Source organism: Equus asinus, chromosome 4, assembly GCF_041296235.1.
Source record: "Equus asinus isolate D_3611 breed Donkey chromosome 4, EquAss-T2T_v2, whole genome shotgun sequence".
Taxonomy (NCBI): domain Eukaryota; kingdom Metazoa; phylum Chordata; class Mammalia; order Perissodactyla; family Equidae; genus Equus; species Equus asinus.
Genome location: NC_091793.1, coordinates 95,770,861 through 95,787,356, shown reverse-complemented (window position 1 = coordinate 95,787,356; position 16,496 = coordinate 95,770,861). Strand labels below are relative to the sequence as shown.

At 33.6% G+C, this 16,496-nt stretch overlaps 1 protein-coding gene across 16 annotated transcripts in view; it reads right to left on the bottom strand.

Moving 5' to 3' along the window:
• GALNT13 (polypeptide N-acetylgalactosaminyltransferase 13) overlaps positions 1-16,496 on the bottom strand; it is a 470,593-nt gene that overhangs the window by 149,258 nt on the left and 304,839 nt on the right. The gene's annotated exons all lie outside the window — the stretch shown is intronic.

The window sequence follows — 16,496 nt, the reverse complement described above, 5'->3', positions numbered from 1 at the left end:
TCAAGATATAGCTATACATTAGAGTACTCTGAAGATTTTATTTTCACATTGGCATTAAATATAGAGAATTCTAAGTTGACTCTATATCATTTCATATATGCCATAAATTTGCTTCTAAAATATCCGTTATCAAGCAGTTTCCCTTACAAAGTACTTTCCATCTTAACTTAGAAATGAACCTCTTGAAAGCCCCAAATTCAAAATGGAGCCTTTTATACCTACTCATTTACTGAAGGACTTGTCATGCTAATCCTGAAATAAGTTTCTTTAAGGGAATTCTCCCAACCCTGTTTATCTTTCTCCTTTGCCAAAAAGTTAGCAAGTGACTCTTGGGGGTTGAGGGGTGAGACGGGTAGTAGAAAGGGAGAGAGGAAAAAAAGTAGAGCAGAAACACAGAAAGGTGTGCTTACACTTGTGATTTGTGAAGTGGAGGAACAGTTCTGAAATGGAACTGAGACAGTATGTGTAGGAACCAGTGGGTATCGGAGGTATGGTGAGGTGGTTGTAGTCACAGATGGATTATTTTTAACCTCATCTCCCACTTCTTTCCAAGACGAACACTCATCCCCAGCAGTTAAAATGAATAGTGGAGATATCTCCAATATACACATGCCAACATTTTGTAATGTACATTCTACTATCACTTTTTGCCTCTCAACAACTTTCTTTGCCTTGGAGCTTTCTGATCTTCAGAACTCCTACACATTATGGCCACTGTATTTCCCGGCATCAGGAGAATTGTTACTTGTCATTATTCCACATCTTATTAGGACTGCTGATATTGTGGAAATTCCCAATTCTCCTTTAGATCAACAGAGCAACACATAGTCCTGATTGTGTTATGGGAAGTCTTCCATTTTCTGCTTAAATGACATATATGAGTAGAGCAAGCAAGAAATGAAGAACATAAAGCAGCCAACCAGGTATTGAAAATTCTACATAATATAAGGTGATTCTGCTTAAGAAAGTCAGTGCCTAGCTTTTCATGTTTACAAAAACAGTATTAGTTTTTTTTATTAGCATACATTGTCACAAGCAGACAATTCATGAAAAAAAAAGAACACAAGAAATAATGTGATAGAATCACACTTTTTCATCTTTCAGTAATCAATCAATAATCTTGAAGTGTGATAAATGCTAGAGGTTTTAAAAGTCTTTTCAGTGCATTGAGAGGAATATTAGCTAAGACCAAAGTAGAATTACCGGAATTTGTGCTTTCATTATTATACAATTAGTCCTATGAATAAATCTCAACTGCACAAAAATTGTATGTAGATGAAATTTTTGAGAACTGCATGGAAAGGGTCCGTGATTTATTAAATGATATTTGGGTCAAATATTTCGCATTTTACATTGATGTCTTCCCATGTCTGATGATCTGACGGCCTGTCAGATATCAGTAACATCTGCTGCTTCTAGCCACAAAGCAGCTCATGACAGCTGCGTGATGCTGCCCTAGAATTCATGCCAGAACAGCCCCCTTTGAATATCAGCAGACCACCTGGGTACCCAGCTGCAGTGTGTGACAACATCTCCTGCTTTTTTACAGCTGCCAGAGATACTTAAAAAGAACTTGGATGGGGTAGGGGATGAAAATCTGGTACCTCAGAAAGAGTTATCCTTCAGTTAGTCAATTTCTCTATCTGTAAACTGTCCATCTCATCGCATTGCAGCTACAGCATTTTAGTTTAAATGAAATTTCCTATATAACTTGTAGAGTGGTCAAGTGTTTTTCAAATGTAAGTCCCTGTAATAAATTTGAGGAGAGCAAATGACCTCTCTCCTCTCAAGAATTTTCCCCCAGGACTTGGCTGGCATCTGTTCAGCAAATATATACTAACCATTGACTTTGTGTCAAGCACCATGCTGGGCTCTGGAGCATAGAGAAAAAATAATAAAACATGGTTCTCTGTCTTCAAGTAGTCACAGGCCAGTCTAGTTGTGAGAGTTAGAACTGGGCATATTAAAGTCCAGGCATCGGTTTGCATTTGACAGTTGAAGAGTAGTCTCTCATGCCTACAAGGAAAGGATTGTTTTTAAGAGGTACTCACCCAAAATGTAACCCCTTCATGGACAGATTTTTCATTTCCTGGTTGTTAATCAGCTAGAGTAATTTTGTTTCTTGTCAATGACCTGAGACATTTTTATAGGAAGTTCTAAGTTTTACTTCAGATAAATACTTTCCTTAGGAAGCACCTATAAAACTCTAATGTCATCAATGGAAAACTATGATTCCCTTCTCCAAATCATCTCATAGGCATCTTTTTTTGCTGTAAAATGTTTAGTGAGATAAATGTGAAACATATAAAAATATCCATATTGATATCACCCCCAGTGCTCACCACAAATAGCCACAAAACCCACTGTGAAGGAAAGTAATATTCTGACAGTTTTTGATTTTTTTAAAAATAAGTTGGTAGTAGTCAGTGTAGGTTACATTACACTTTAGAAGAAGAGTAAAGAAATAACCACAAAAGAGCAACCTTTAGCATGTTACTTGGCTGACTTATCAGTCACAAACAAGGAGAATGCAGTATAAAATGTATTTCTCCAGATATGATGCTTAAAGCACAGTGAAGATAATTTCCTCGTCTCTGTTGCATTAGAATTGCAAGATGTCATTCTTGTGACATTTAAAGCTTGTTTCATAAAGAACATCAATGCTCCTTCAAATGCTTGCTGAAGAAGCTGTGTTTAATCCAAAACTTTCTCCTCTTATCAAGCCTCAATATCAATCTTATCTTCTCCGTAGATAATCCTTTGCTTTCCACTTGTCTTGAGCTCAAGAACAGGTGACCTGACTTTCTATTCATTTCCATCTTTAAACATCTCCTGTAGCCTTAGTTTCTTCTTTCCATTTTAGGAAAGAGAGTCAACTCTCCCCTCCAGAGTTAAACCTTTGGGATCTTGAACTCAGAACACAAGAGTACTCAACTGGGAGCAGAGGATGTGGGTTTGGTGTTCATCCCTGCCAATTTCTAGCCACATGACAGTTTTTTTAAGACTCAAAATCTTTAGTTATAGAATAAGACAATAATAACAACTCATCCACAGTGTTCTGGTAAGGACATAGTGGAATAAGTCTAAAACTGTTTTACACTAAAAAGTGTTGCACAGATGTACATTATTATCTTTATAATATTCTTCTAGCACCTGCAAGTGTTTATCTCATCAGTTGCCCCTTCTTTCATTTTCAATATCACCTAGGTTTTTTAATCCTTTCTATCAGCTTACATTTTATTTTACCTCTATGATAAAATAAAAAAATAGCAAACATAAAGTAATTACTTTGATCATATTTATTCTTTAAGTTATTATGCATTTTTTTCCTATTTGCTCGGAAACGTCTTAAAAATTTTTTTCTTTTCTCTGCATATCTTCACAGTCCAATTTTCTTAGCACCTTATATTCTAGTATCTTGATTCCATCATCTGAAACTGTGCATGAGGTTTTTGTGAGCTTTCATTATTCTTATTTCCTTAGTTCTCTGTGGCATTTGACACTGTCGACAATCACCATAACTTTCAAAGATTTTGTTACATATATTTGTTCTTCTCTGACAGCTTTGACTTAGCATCACTTTCTCTTTTTTCTCCCACTCCTAAAGGTAGGTGCTACCTAAGGACATACCTTGCTATTCTGCTCTCTCTATTTTCTTTCTTGGCAAACTCATCCATTCTCACATGCTCATTTAATTATAAATTCTGTAACGCTAACTCTCAAATCTGTCAACTTCCTTATACTTTGCCTCAACTCTGCAACACATTTCCAACTTCCTCAGGTACACCTTTAACTTCCATGACCTTAAAGATTCAAGAGTTTCCATTTTGTTCCTCAAATAAGAAAAGAAAGCTTGTAGTTCCTGGGGCCTTCTCTTGCAGGGCTAGAGAAATGAGCAAGAAGCACTCGTCTTTTATCAGGTCGAATTACTATACAAATACATCATGACAGGATTAGTGTGGCACACTTTGCTTTTAAACAGTTTATGTATAGATTCTTATCTTAATTCAGGAATTCCAGAAGTTGTGATTGCTTAAACCCAATGGCTTTGTTTGACCAGTTAAAAATATAAAGTTCGTTGACCAAGTAAAATACAGAATTTAAAAATATAAATAAAGAATTTGGTTGACCAATCAAAATAGAGAAAAAACACAAGATTGGGACTGCATGTTGCTGGACTATGAACTAATGAAATGAGTAGAAAAATGTAGTCAAATCTTTGACAGTGTAGTAGCGAATGCAGAAACATATTTTAGTATTCAGTCACATTGTGGTGCCAATAAAGAAGTGCTAATAATTCTGCACCAATATTTTGATTTCAATTTTAGAATATTTGCAGTCTAAACTAGTGGCTAGTTTGAATAAAATATTTTAAGAATTTTTACTTCATTAAATTTGAATTTTTGCAGATGTAGTAAAAACTGTTAAGTTCGATTTATTTTTTAAGGGTAACCTTAAAAATCTACAACTACCTTTTCAATGGTACTTAAAATTCAGTTTTATTGGTACTTAATACTCAACTTCTGATCAGTTGGATCAAACTCTTCCCTCAACATTGTCTCACATCCTCAAAAGAATCATTCCTTGTATCCAGAATCCATTATTGCTGAAATCATTCAGCCTTATTTAAATAAATCTCATAATTGGCTTCCTTTTTAAACTACATTTCTGGTTGACTAGAAAAACAGTGAAATGATTGGTAGTCATGTACTTAAGATAGACCTCACTAACTGTGACAGTATAATCATAGCTTAAGTTGTTGCACATTTATTGCAGTAGTTACCATAGAGATTTAAATTTGGCTCTTTAATAAAGAGTACATGCATTTGATTTTGAATGCATTAATTTTGACTGAAGGCACATATATAGAAATAACAGTTTTGGAATTTTGTCCTAGAAATTTTTAAGGGATCAAATATAGGTGTACAAAAATAATAGGTTCAATTTCTTGAGTTTTTAATGGATACTTCATCAACTCTGTCACTTGAATCCTACTTCTGCAAAATATACATTTGATGGTTTAGTGATACCTCATTCATGTAACTTTCAAGAGGAAAATAAAAGGTGGGAGGATCAGATATTCCAGCCTAAACTTGGGTATGGCTCAAAACACAAAGGAGGACCACGAGAGGACAGATTGTAAATTTAGAGCCAGTATCCAGCCCCTGCTCCTCTGCTGCCTTCTACAAGATCCTTGAATTTTTAATTTCTAAATTCTTCCCTGACTACCCCAGACCACATAAATCTCTTCCTCCTTTGAACTTAATGTACTATCTATCTGCACCTTCAAATGATACCTGGATCATATTGTACTCTCCAGACTGACTGTGATCAAGAGCCTCATCTTGTATATATACCATCCATAGTGTCTAGTGCAAGTCTAGCTATATAAATATTTATATTGATTGATGGGTAAAATGAGGGCAGATTGATATCTGGCTGATACACAGTGGTAATCGGAAGTATAATGCAAATACTACAAAATGCATTAAAGAGAAAAACAAAATTTATGGGGGAAAAAGCTTCTCCATGATGATAATACATGTAAAAGAGTTCTATGAAGTGCTATTCAACTGTAAAGCCTCATCAAATAATAAACTCCTAGAGAGCATAGCCTGGCCTGTTTTGTTCATTTCTACATCTCTAGTACCTAGTACTGAGCTTGTGGTACATAGTAGGCACATATTAACTATTTGCTGAATAAATCGATCAACCATTGTTCTGAGAGAATAAATTATTTCTTAACCTTTGAGTAAGAAAGCTTTCCCTCTCCAAAAGTTTAGGATATATGTGATCCTATGAACTTGGAATGAGAGAATTCAGCCATCATTTCATAGCTGCCTAGGGCCTTTTGCATTTACTCTATCTTGCGTTATGATCTATCTTGAATGTTCCCCCATGCAAATCCTTGCACAGGCGGCTTCTTACCATCCATCTGGTCTCAGTTAAAATGCTTTCTAAGAGGTCTTCCCTGACCACTCTGAGCATATGCAGTGCTCCAGCTCTCATTTGATTTTCTTCAAAGCACTTATCTTTATCTGAAATTAACAGACTATTTTTCCGGTCACTCTCTTATTGTCATCATCTCCGTCTAGCAGAAGCTCCATGAGACCAGGGACTGCGTCCATCTTCTACACCTCTGTATGCCCAACTACTAGGAAATATTTTTTGATTAATTTGTAAATTCTCTGAACTAAATTTATTTGCAAACGTTATTGAATTTAATGGTAGGCTTATCTCACATCCAATATATATATTAATGATGCTTAAAATTTCAAAATTGGAAATATTTTTGGAAGTTATTTACTTTAACTTTCTCTTTCCCTTTCCAAAGAAAAAATGGAATCTTAATTTATAAAATAAATAGTTCAAAGTCAATTCACAGCAGCACATATTTAGATATAAAAAGAAAGCTAAACATCTCATTATCAGGATATTTTAGGCGCACTTCAAATGTAAATCAGCAGGATAATTGCCCTAATTCTCAGCGCCATTTTGTATGATTAAGTACACTTAATGGGAGGCTTTAGTAAAATTTGGCCATGACAGAAGGTGTCAAACTTCTCTGTGCAATAATTCTGAACACATTAACATTCTTCATAGAGCTCTCTTTATTGCCATAAATTCAGACAGTTAAATTGAAGTCCTTTATATTTAGGATCGGAAGGATCATAAATATTTTTATAGTTAACATGGATGCATATGAGGTATCTGTGCATTAACAGAGAAGGATCAGAAAACAGTGACAGAATTGGACAGTGTTTCCCATAGGTGATATTTCAGATATTTTCCTGTAAGAAAGATGGTTGGTCTCTTAATGTACTGAAACTCACTGAAAAGTCAAGTGTACCTGGTTTATTGCTATATACAGGGAAATTCTGCTTAGGATGTTTGAAACAAGGCTGTATTTGTTTAAAAAACAGCATTGTCAAACATGTTTTTATTATAGTTCATAATCAATAGAGTCTCTTTCATGTACCTTTACTTCCATTCAGTAGTTTAATCCAAGAAGATGGAACAAAAACTGAGAGTCATCACCCAGTAAAATTTATTTCCAGTGTGTATTTCTGAATAAATCCTGTAAAAATATCATTCATCTCTGCTTTATATATTAATGGAAATGAAAGCGTATATTTTACACATAGTATTTTTATATCATTTTCATTCCATTTCTTCCTCTTTTTCATGCATTTGATTCCTACCCATCTTTCAGGGTTCCATAATTTCTTAATTCTCTTAATAACCTGAGTCTCATTCCTTTAGAATGTCTGGTGAGTACCCTTCAGCACTCATTTGCAATAGAGGCCATATTTGCTGTAAACTTTTAAAATCCATATATTTATTGTCACATTATATTCTTTACAACAACTGCTACTAGAGACATTCTGGGTCTTCATGAATATTTAATTATTCACACTCCCATAGACTCACATACGCATAAATTTAGATAGACAGATAGATAAATGGATAAAATAAGCAGAGAGGAGACAGAATAGGTTAGATACTACATGAGTACATTCGCAGACTAATAAATATGGTATATATTTACATTCTCCTGAGAAACACTCATATGATAAGACTTTATGAGGTCATGAAAAAGAAGCAGTGAACGTTATTAGTTCAGAAGGCACAAAATTGTGAGTGGTACTGACAACCCAAAAAATTATTTTTCAAAAAAATATTCATTTTAATAGATCAGTAAGTGAAGGTAAGAAAGAATCAGAGATGAATCCGAGTGCTAGTGTACCTGAGTCTCCTAGAATGGCTCATATTTCTAAAACCATAAGTATGTCTGCATGTAGTATGTTTCCACGGTGAAGAAGCATCACATTGATGACTATCCAATAGAAAGGTATTCTCATTTTCTGGTTTTCTGAACCAGAAAGTTTTAATGAAGAGGGATAATTATCAAAATTACCAAACCTTAGGCTATTATAATTTTAAAAGCAAAACAAGTTCTGCTATCATTTGCTAACATTCTCCTAAAGTTTGGTTAATGTCTAATTTACCAGTTGTTCATTTGTTTTTCTAAGGGAACACAAGAAATTAGGTATTTATTGCAGTCAACATTTAAAATTTTAACACATTAATTTTGGAAAATAGAGTCCTCTACAGATATCTTAATTAAATATCACTATATGGTTCCTACTCACCTAATGCTTTAAACATACATATAGTAGATAGGACGCAGTCTTTAGAAGCAATGTCTCGGTTACCTCCTACCTGGAGACATTTTATTCTGTGATTTCAATTAAACAAGCCCTTCTTTGAATAAAGAGATATGTTTAAACAATAATTTAAGGCCGAGTAGTAGCCCAGATGCCAGAAAATCTTATTGTAAGCACAGAAGCTAAAAATTCCAGCTATTCTCAGTGTTTAACGTTCACCTTGCACCAAATAAGTAACCAGAGAGAAGTTTGCTGGACTGAATCATTAATATTGGCTTACATTCTCTACGGAGCCTATACATGAACACGATCTCAGTTTATGACCTCTTAGCTTTTTTTAAAAAAGAGGCTAATGAAGTGTACAAACCTTCACTTATAAGATGAATAAATTCTGAGATGTGTATAGTATGTGATTATAGTTAGAAAGTATTATATACTTGAAACTTGCTGAGAGTAGATGTTAAGTGTTATCACCACACACACACACACACACACACACACACACACACAAGGTGACTATATGAAGTGATGAATGTGTTAATTAGCTTGATAGCGGCAATCTTTTCACAATGTATATTTATATCAAATCATCTTGTTGCAAATGTCCAATATATACAATTTTTATTTGTCAATTATACCTCAATAAAGCTGGGAAAAAAGGCTAAGAAATCTCTTTATTAACATTAAAAAAGTGTTTTATCATATTTAAAGAAAAGTGTTCCACAAAACCATCTCCACCAAAATTGTGGATAACACACGAACTTCATTAGATGAAGTTCACTTATGGGACATATTTCTATTATAGTCTGGTTTCCATGACCAGCCAAATAAAACAAAAACAGTCAAGTTTTATACACTGACAGACAATCTACTATGCTCCGATTTTCCTAAGTTTAAAAAAAGGCAAAGGGCTTAACAGAAATAATTCAACTAGATTTTTGCCTAAGTTGATTTCTGTCTGTCCAAAAACATTACTGTAACTAACATTTTCTCTTGTCAAAATTTGTGTGTGAACATTTCTAGAAAATTCTTTATTTTCTTTTAATACTTTCAAAAACCTGGATACTCCAAGTCTCCAAAAGTCTACAAACTTCTTCGCCTCATTTACCATACTATTCTTTTCAATGAAAACCCTTGCCTTTCATTTTTCCATTATTTATGATGTCAGCTAATTTCTTTTCCACTTCATTCCCTGCACAATTTGGAAATAAATGGATTTCACATCATAAGACATTTCACTTGGTTATGTTCTTCAGATAAATACATTGCTATTTTCATTGTGATTAGGAAAGAAAAGAAAATTGGAACATTTAACGTAAATTTCATCCTTTTAATTAAAGTATTGGTTATTGACAAAACAGTTTGTTTTTTAAGAGTAATGATACAAATAAAATTAATATTTCCATAGTATGGTACAGTTTATAAGAAACTTCAATAAGTATTATCTCATTTAATCCACACAGTTGTCCTGAGAGGTAGATTTTTAGACTCAGATCAACAGGGGTATTTAAAAGTAACTGCGTTAAAATGTATTGAAAATCTGGCCTAAGGTACAGAGGTGAACAGTTGACTAGATACCATCAATTACATTTTCCTTCATTTGTCTCTCCTTGCAAGATGCCTGCAGGTGTGTTTGTGACTTTTGATATTTTAACAGCTTTACTGAAGTATAATTAACATACATTGAACTGCTTACATTTATAGTGTACCATTTGATGAGTTTTGGCATATGTGAAACCTGTGAGACCATCACCATAATCAAGATAATGAATATATCCATTATCTCAAAAAGTTTTCATATGACCCTTGGTAATCCCGTCCTCCAACTCTCTTTTTCCACCCCAATCCCCTGTATCCCTAGACAACTTATTTGCTTTCTGTCACTTATAGATTAGTTTGCATTTGCTATAATTTTATAAATGGATTCATACTGTATGTAATCTTTTTGTCTGACTTGTTTCATTCAGTGTGATTATTTCAGATTCACAATGTTGTTGGTTGTGTCAATAGTTTGTTCATTTTTCTGAGTAGTATTTCATGTATGGACAAACCATAGCGTATCCATACACCTTTTGATGGTTGTGTGCATTGTTTCTGGCTTTTGGCTATTGCAAATACAGCTGCTATGAACATTAGCGCACATCTCTTTGTATGGACATATGCTTTCCTTTCCCTTAGGTAAATACCTATGAGTTGTTTAAGAAATAGTAAAACTGTTTTCCAGAGTTATTGTACCATTTTACATTCCTATTTCCATTTTATGCGCAGATTTTCTACATACTCACCAACATGGGCCTTTTTAACTTTAGTCATTCTAATAGATGTGTAGTGTTATCTCATTATGGTTTTAATTTCATTTCTTTAATGACAATGCTAAGGATTTTCTCTTGTGCTTATTTGCCATCTGTATGCCTTCCTTAGTGAAATGTCTATTTAAATCTTTGAGCTATTTTTTTTATGGAGCTGATTGTTTTCTTATTACCAAGTTCTGAGAGTCTGTGTTTTCTGGGTTTTTTTTCTGGATACAAGTCCGTTTTCTGATGTATTATTTGCTAACAGATTCTTCCTGTCAGTAACTTGTCTTTTCAATTTCTTAACAGCGGCTTTGAAGAGCAAAAGTTTTTCATCTTGATGAAATCCAATTTATTGATTTGTACTTTTATGGGTTGCCTAATCAAAGGTCACAAGAGATTTTTGCCTATGTTTTTTTTTAGAATTTTATAAGCTTAGGTTTTACACGTTGAATTAACTTTTTATATAGCATGAGGTATGGATTTAAGATATTTCTGTCTGCATGGATATCCAGTTGTTCCAGCACTATTTACTGAAAGTATTATCCTTTCTCCACTGAATAGCCTTTGAATATTTCTTTAAAATCAGTTGTCCGTATACGTGTGGGTGTATTTCCAACTTTGTCTATTGTCTGTCTTTATGCCAATACTACACAGTCTTGATGATTACATCTTTATATTTTGAAATCATATCCTGTTAATTCTTTAACTTTTTTTATCAGACTTTTGTGTATTCTATGTGTTTTGCATTGCCAGATGGATTTTAGAATCAGCTTGTCAATTTCTACAAAAAAAGGCCCACTGGGGTTTTGATTAGTATTGTATTGAATCTATACTGATATGGAGAGAACTGACATCTTAACCATATCATGCCGAGTCTTCCAAATCATAAACATGTACATCTCTCCATTTAGGGCTTTTTTAGTTTTCCCTCAGCAATATATTGCAGTTTTCAGAGAAAAGGTCTTCGTATACATTTTGTCAGATTTATCACTATTTTTGATTCTATGTTAAATGCCTTTTTATTTCAATTTTTCATTGTTTGCTGTTAGTAAGTAAAAAATACAATTGATTTTTTGTATAGTATTCTCATATCCTGAAAACTTGAGGAGATCACTAGTTTGTCTCAGTAGCTTTTTTTTATAGATTCTGTTGAATTTTCTAGACAATCATATCATCTGGAATAAAAGTCTTACTTTCTCATTTCCATCATGGATGGATTTTGTTTATTGTTTTTACCTTACTGCACTGCCTAAAACTTTCCACCATCATGTTAAGCAGGAGCAGTAAGAGTTGACATCTTTATCTTTTCCAGATATTAGGGGGAAAGCATTCAGTCTTTTAACGTTAAATACGATACAGGCTTTTTCATACAAGTGCTCTATTAGGTTGAGGAAGTCCCCTGCTGTAATGATTGCTCTGGGCTTTTCCTTTCTTTTCATTTTTTGGTCAGGAGTAGAATTTGGATTTAGTCAAATACTTTTCTTGCATCTATTCAGATGATCATTTGATTTTTCATTTTTTGGTTTGTTAATATGGTGAATTACATTGATCAATTTCTGAATGTTAAACCAGCCTTGCATTCCTGGGATGAACCTCACTTAGTCATGATGTATATTCATTCTACACATTGAGGAGACTGATTTGCCTAGGTTTTATTTAGAATTTTTACATCTATATAGGTTCATCATGAGGGATATTGGTTTGTAGCTTTCTATTTTTATAACATCCCTGTCAATATTTGCTATTTGAGTAGTACCAACCTCATAGAATGCGTTGAGAGAAATTTCCTCTTCAATTTTCTGGAAATTTATACAGAACTGTTCTTATTTCTATCCAAAATGTTTGGCAGAATCCACCAATGAAGTCACTTGCCAATGGAATTTAGTCTGTGAAAAGTATTTTTTAAACTAAAAATTTGATTTCTTTACTAGATATAGGGCTATTTGAGTGATCTGTTTCTTCTTGTAAGCTTTGATAGTTTGTGTTTTTTAAGAAAGTTTTATCAAAGTTTATTGGCATAATGCTGTTAATAATATTACTTTATAATCCTTTAAAAATCTATAGAATCCACAATAATGTCAATTTTCTTATTCCCACTATTGGTAATTTGTGTCTTCTCTCTATTTTTTTGTTAAATTTGGCTAGAAATTTATCAATTTTATTAATCTTCTCAAAGAAACAGCTTTTGGTTTCATTTCTTTATCTAAAATTTTCTTGTTTTATATTTCATAGTTTATGCTTTGATCTTTATTATTTCCTTTCTCTTACATATTTTGGGTTTACTCTCCTCCTTTTTTCTAGTTTTTGAAGGTGGAAGCTAAAGTCATTGATTTTAGGTCTTTCTTATTTTCTTTTTTCTAATGCAGATGTTTAGTGTTATAAACTCCCCATAAGTATTGCTTTAGTGGCACCACAAACTTTTATATACTGTTTTCATTTTCATTTAGTTAAAAATATTATTTTCACTTTTAAGTTTTTCTTCAACTAATGGGCTGTTTAGAAGGGTATTATGTAGTTTCCCAATATTGACCTTATCCCACACCCCATGAACCAGTTGGCTGGTGAGTACTGGCACTTATTGGTCCTTAGTGAGCACTAGGCTATGAGACCTCTAATCATTCTGAGGTTTTTCCCTCAAACTTGAGTCATTTTCTCACACATATGCACTGATCAGTACTCAATATTTCCTGTGTTCTCTGTCTGTGCTGCTCTCTCCTCTCCAGTACTCCATCCATCGAACTCTAGCTGCCTTGGTCTCCCCAGACATCAGCTCCATTTCCTAAACTCGTGGAGTCCACTGGGATCTGCCTAGGTGCCCCCTTCTGTTGCTGAAGCCAAGCCAGAACATGCGAACTTAACCACAGTGCCACCAGTCTGGCCCCAAGATAGCAGATAGTTTTGATGGGAAATTCACACTATACTAAGTTCATTCTGCCATCAATTATTTTATATGGATATTCACTTCTGAGTTCTTCTTATCTAAAATTTCAACCCCTACCAACCTCCAACATCTACCATTTCATATTCCTCTTTCCTCCTTACTTTTTCTCTTTAACACTTACCGCTAATATATTAATATATTTTACTTCTCTTGGTTTATTGTGTGTCTCCTTCACTAAAACATAAGTTCCATAAGAACACACAGATTTGTCTGTTTTGTTCACTACTCCATCCTCCCTATCTATTGAGTAAGGACTCAATAAATATCGGTAAAATATATTTGTGTTTAGGCAGAGTTGGTAGGATTTACGTTATTTTGATGATTGTTGTGTAGTGGAATGGAGAGCAATATCTGAGAGTAAGTTTTCAGGAGCATTAGGATCTACCTGTAGATATTCTCACTGCTATTGGATGCATATTATTTGCCATAAGAGGCTAAAGCCTATAAGAGGAAGATAAGATCACTAGATGAGATAACCATCTCAGAATTGTGGAGGAAGATCACATTTGCATGTTAGTTTCTCCCCTCTCTCCTCATAACACCATCAATTATTAGGACTGTCACGTTAAGGAGGGATAAACCTTAATGGGGAGGTAGTGGTGTAGTAAGCAGCATAGCCACTGGTCTCAGAATTCTGGGATTCAATTCTCCACTATTGCACTTGCCCGCTCTATAAATATTAGAATTCATTATTATTATATGCCAAAGATTTTTATCCTGAGACTTCAAGGGGTTCTTCAACCCTTTGAAACTATATTCAAATCTATTGTGTGTAAAGGGACTGGATGTATCTTTCTTGGGAGGTCTACAGTTTTCATCAAATTTTCAAATGTCTGTCAGTACTTATAATACTCTAGGCATCAAAGATCAAGTGATAGCTATAAATAAATCCACAAAAATGTATTCCTTTGGATTGGCTTAAACTTCTTTAGGGCCAGCCAGAATCCTCATATTTTAAAGCCCTTAAGATTTCTCTGTTTTACTTATTCTCAAACCTACACAGGCCAGAACTACAAAAAAACAACTTCACTATTATTATAATCACCTTTTCACAGTTGAGGTTAACTGATCTGCCTGTACTAACATGATAAAGACAAGAAGACCTCATACATAAATTTATAAAAGAAATGATTACATTTTATTTTCAATAATATCTCTGTATCTCTCTCATAGGAATGGGTTCTTTGAGAGTAAAAGCATCATGCCGTATTCATTTTTGTAGCCTCAGCATCTGGAAAATGTAAAGCACATACTATATGCTCCATATGTGTTTGCTGTATAATGACTGAGTTGGATATTAGACTCATGTCTTCTGATTATAAATCCTCAACATATTCTCATTTCATTAAGTCACACATCTTTTCATAGGATTAATCTAAAGGGCAAGTCTCATTCTGTTGCTAATGTACTATTCCAGCATTTTCTCTTACTCAATATCTTCCTCAGCTAGGATACTGACTACTAAGCAAACGCTTATATTTGTGTCACGGAAAGGAAAGTAAAACATGAATAAAGAGTCAAGTAAAAAGCAAAATATATATTTTGCTTCTATTGAAATATATGGAAACTAAAGACAATGATATGTCTTAAAACATTTGAAAAACAGTCACTATGAGAACTTTAGTTCTTAATAATCTCAAACAACCAATCACAGAAAAACTCCTGTGTCATCTTCTAGGGATCTGATCATTCTTACGGCCACTAGTTGCATTCACTCTGTGCCCTGGTAGCTGCATCACCTACCACATTCTCAAATCTTCCTTTTTGCTACATTTATGCCCATGTTGCATTTCCTGATCACACTCTCCTGGTTTATTACATTATTCCACTAAATTCCTCTCTAACACATCTTTTAATCAGTTAGACAAAGAGCATCCCTCCAATCCGGGAGCTATGTAACGAAAGTAAGGGGGATCCATTGGCAGAGAATTAAGTCGAACAGGTGGAGAAAACAGAGGTGAATAAGAATTTTAGCAAAGAAGAAAAAAAGATGGGCAATATGATCACAAATAATGGCAATATTGCTATGTTGATCTTTTTTTCTTATGTAATCCCAGTGCAATAGCCAAGGGATATCGGTTAACAGATGCATAAATACTCTCATCATTGTATCTAAGGGTAACAGCAAATTGCTTTTGAGCTTTTGAATAAATTATCTTTCTTTCCTTTCTTTTTTCTCTTCCTTCTTTCTCTTTTTCCTTCTTTTTTTTTAAACTGTCATTTCTTATTCTTTTCATGTTGAGAACTATACCGAGTAACAAGATTGGGTCCCCAAAAGTGGTGAAAAGATGTATTTATGGGCCTCATAGTAAGAAGACATTCCTGAGTATGATACTGAGTCCTGTGGGGCAAGTTCCATGAGACTATAAGTATATAAGCAAATATGGGAATAACAAAATCCTATTAACTAGTGATATTCTTAGATACCTGACTACAAGGAAGGTTTATAGGCAAAAAAAAAAAAAAAATTGTATAACAAGGTCATTCTATTGCTTCAGAGTATATAAATTCAAAGTAATTCTTATCCTCAAATTGATCCTCTAAATTCCACATTATAAAAATTAAAAATAATTCTTATTCTCAAATTTTGACATTTTTGTATACATCAGAAATATTTTACTATGTTAGTGAAAAACAGCTTTGCTTTCTAAATGAGAAATTAAATGGTACAACTCTTGAATTTCACAGATAAATATATCTAAAATCTAATAATTTCATTGTACAAATAATTTCCTCAAAACAATAGAGTGATAAATTCTAGGAAGGAAAAAAGAACAGTATTATTAACTTAAATCCTTTAAAAAATGATACTATGTGTTGTTTGAAGGAAAAAACAGTATGACAACACATCATTTCTTAGCATCAAGGCAATTTATGTGTCCGTATTTTAAATTTCAGAATACAATAAAATATTAAAATTATTAATATGCTTCCTAATATCATATATGTGAAGGATTAACTCAATTTTCACTTACTTGGACGGTCGTTTAACAAGTGAATTTGTATTATTCAAACTAATTCATCAAACAATAATGTCTATGACTGTGATAATAGTCATGCTTCTTGCAGAATTATTCAGAATTCCTATGACCA